This window comes from Penaeus japonicus, unplaced genomic scaffold, assembly GCF_977035675.1.
Source record: "Penaeus japonicus unplaced genomic scaffold, GWHDUDI00000001_assembly GWHDUDI00000008, whole genome shotgun sequence".
NCBI classification, from domain to species: domain Eukaryota; kingdom Metazoa; phylum Arthropoda; class Malacostraca; order Decapoda; family Penaeidae; genus Penaeus; species Penaeus japonicus.
The window spans coordinates 9,207,301-9,211,142 of record NW_028234410.1 but is presented as its reverse complement, the minus strand read 5'-3'; the positions used below and the strand labels follow the sequence as shown (position 1 = coordinate 9,211,142).

General features: G+C 40.8%; 1 protein-coding gene across 26 annotated transcripts in view; it reads left to right on the top strand.

Moving 5' to 3' along the window:
• The window catches only part of brp (ELKS/RAB6-interacting/CAST family member bruchpilot), a 305,657-nt gene extending 302,043 nt beyond the window's left edge, over nt 1-3,614 (top strand). For all 26 annotated transcript variants that reach the window (XM_086539049.1, XM_086539052.1, XM_086539047.1 and 23 more), the window contains one exon: nt 1-3,614. This exon is cut by the window's left edge and continues 1,849 nt beyond it. The gene's annotated coding sequence lies outside the window, so the exon portion shown is untranslated.
• Nucleotides 3,615-3,842: the final 228 nt, after the last annotated feature.

Sequence of the window (3,842 nt, the reverse complement as noted above, 5' to 3'; positions counted from 1 at the left end):
AGTTTTTATACAAATAGGTATCATCGCACTCCAGGGGCCAAGCTGTAGGTCACAGGGGCCTATTCCTCCTCCCACAACACAAAACTGCCGATGGAGTTTCCCTACTCAAATTTAGACGTTTTTTAATGCATGAGGATTTATCATTAAGCCACTGGTGCACATCGCCTGGGAGGATGGATACGCCCCGATGGAAGATGAACACCAACAAGGCCATCTAGTGGTTATCATAATCAGGTTGTCTAGTCAATATCAAGTTACAAAAAAAAAGAAAAAAAAACACCAAAAAAACAAAAAAATTTGGTCTTCTTTCCTTGAATTTTTGTGACTTATCAACTTTTATCAGGTTTTCTTCGAGGATTTCAAAGCGGAACAAAGGGGTTCCGAGATAGACGTTGATAACTCTAGCCTTTTTTGGGGGGAAGACGAGATTCATGTCGATTATCTGAGGTTACAATAAAACACTCTTAAAACTTAGAACTTCATCCTGACAATGAGCAACTCCGGTGAGTGTGCGAGCGTGAGTGAGGGTGAGCACACTTAACTTTCTAGGAGTGTGATCTTTCTTTAATAACTTTATTAGTGCAGAACTATTACAATAACTTGGGCTTTATGATAAAGAAGGGAAGGTTTAGCTACCATGCCACATTTTTAAGATAGTTATGATGATCATATTTAGCTGAAATGGCCAGTTAATAACAAAACTTCTAGTCCACCCAAATAACTTTTGTAAACTTCTGATCCCTCTCTGACAGGAACCCTTTCTCTGTACTGCCATACCAAATAAAAGTGAATGGGTTACCTGTACACTAATAAATTTACATAAGGAGATGTACAATGATCTGTGTAAATATTGTATGACTCTATAGAGACTGGAATAGTGGTAAAGATGTTCTTTGACTGAACAGTCATCTTTACAGTAAAATGGTTTTTGGCCGTCTGTGACTGACAGCTAAAGATATCTTTTAATGATTGACGTATATTTCAGGTTAGTTGCAGTGACTAGGAAAATGAATTGAGGAATAGTTCAATCACCTGTATTTGTATGTCCGATTCACTAACATAATGTTCACATTAGAAATGAGATCACTTTCTCCCCTCATTCTCACGCCCTCACACCCGCGTCTTAGACTTTTGGCCTTTCCTCTTTGTGGCTCTGCCAGTGGCATCAAAAGCCTCTGTTAACTTCTGTAAACTCAATCTGTGGTATAAAGGGAGGTCTTTTCTCTATAACTTAGAGTGTTCACAGTTTGTACTCGTTATTGACTTCTTCACTGGAGTACAGATTGCTAGAATTTAAGGCCGTTCAGTTTTGAGTGTTTGCTAACATGAAGTCGAGTTTTGAACTCGGACGCCTTAGACCAAATCTTCGGGATGGCAACTCGTTTGCATATTGATGTTTTTAAAATATCCCTGAAGGAAGTGCTTTTCATTTCTTATTATCAGTTTGTAAGACTAAGGTGCAAAAGCCCTCAAGAAAAAATCAACAGATTTGACATTAGTGTGCTGCTGTTGGCACTGCTGAGTAATAATCAGGAAGAGCTACACTTGATATAGCACACTAACACAGTCTAGTTCAGTTTGTTAGTTGGGCCTCGAAAGTCCAGCTGTGTTCACCTTCATCTTTGTCTCCGAGGGTATAAGGGCTTCTGTGAAAATGGGATTCATACATACATAATTGTTTACACACAAGCTGACACACTTCCCTGACGTTGTACATAATTGTCCTATCACTTACACATGTTAGTTCTTCAGATTATCACATAGTTACCTCCATGTGCATACACTTCTCTCGACTTGCATGAGGATGCTTGTATGCATGATCCTCTAATATACATGCAGACTTCATCCCCATGTACACACTTTTCTCCATGTGCATACACTTCTATAAAGTATACAGTGCTCCATTACTGCACGCTGCAATGCTCGACTGAGGTGGGGCAAGAAAGTGCTTAATCTCTCCAATATTTCTTCCAGTCTCTCTGGTACATCTGATCAATATTTGACATACTACTCCTTCTAACTAGTACCTCTAACTGGTGCTTCTGACTAGCACGTCTGGTACTTTCGAACTGCTGCTTCTGAGCGGTACTTGTAGCCCCTCTTCCTTAAAACTCTCGTGCCATTCTTTCTCAGTGTCTGGTTGAAGGTGTAGATTCTCAGTTGTGTATATAGTGTGTATGTACACTGTATATACATACATATATATACATGTACTCATGTATTTTGGGCACAAATGTAACATTTAATGTAAAGCGAACAGGTAAGGTCAACGATTTCTGAAGTATGATTTGTTTGCGTGCCTGTGATTTCTTATGTTAGCATATCCCTGATGTGTTTTTGTGCCACCACACAAGAGACGGATAACTTGGCACCGTTTACACTCCACTGTGGCGAGGCTACGACTGGGTCCTGGCCAGGGCACTTGCTCCTACTTCTTACCTCTCCTTCCCAAGGAGCTCCTCTGTATTTATAGGCTTTCCTTGACGAGTTTTCTTCATTCTGCTGGTTCTTTTTCCTCAGACGTGGAAACAAAGATTGTACATATAGTGAACCTTTTAAAATCTTTTTTTTATATTTAAGCATGTATTTCAGTGATTTGTAGCTGCATGAAATAATAGAATGATAATAAGTAATCCTATTGGAACTCCTGAAATACTGATTAAAGTGAAGGAACACAGAAATTGATGTAGAAAGTATCGATGCGAAAAAAGCCATGTCATATCGGAAGCCAATAGTCTTACAAGCTCGAGGTTTGGCTTGCCGTCTCTCGATAGAAGATTTCAGAAAAGTCACGTGCTGATCATTCGGCTCTGGGATTGTGGCCACGCCCGTCGAGATCCTCTAACCCTTCCTTTATGCCCTGACCATGCCTGCCTAGACCCTGTCACCGCCTACCTTGCCAGCAGCATCACTGGAGTGTTTAGCATAATACTGTGTTCTGTGGAAGATGGTGGCTATCCGTCCTGCGGTTAGGTTGAGCGACTCTTTTGGGTAATGCTCGCTCAACCTCATGGCAGCTCAGGATTCACGCATTCTCTTTACCCAGGACCTAGGACATTCCCCCCAGGAAGTACTCTAGTGTGTTAGTGTGTCGTGGATGCTTTATATGGTGATCACTGTGCGGAGCGGTGATTCGTGAGGAATACAAGACAGTGGATGCGTATAGGTTATAGTGAACACTGTGTACGATGAAGTTTAACAGTGGTTTAGTGGACCCACGGATGGTCGGATTAACGTGGGCAGTATCTGCACCACGTCAGTCATCCAACGTACCTAAATCCATGCCCTCAAAAAAATAAATAAATAAAATATAGGCCTATTTCTAGAACGCCGCTTGAGGTGGACTTAAAACAGGTCATATATGCACTGCATTTTTTCCTCCCCCCTTTGAAATGGTGAATCGTCTCGTGGCGCAATTGGCTGGTCACTTTTCCTTTGTCAATCTCAAGTGCAGGGTTCAAGTGGCGATCTGGAAACGAGGTCAAAGTGAGTGATCCTAAGAGTAGAAATGTTGATGTCTAGAATGCAATTTGTTGTCTTTTTCTCGGCCTACCAAACTCCCTCTTCTCGACGTCATGTCCAGCATGATGAACAATAAAGTTGATCTTGCAAAATCTGCCTTTTTATTTGGTCTCTCCTTTTGAATTCCCGCGCTGTTACTCATTCAAAAACGGAAGGAAGAAACACTGTTGTGAAAGCGCAGCTGTTTCCTATGGTGATGGTTAGAAAGATGGTGATAATGATGATGTCACTATTGCCATTATTATTGGTATTGGTAGTAGTATCTATCTGTTTGAGAACGTAATTATATTATTGATTTTATTGCTATAATTGTTATTACT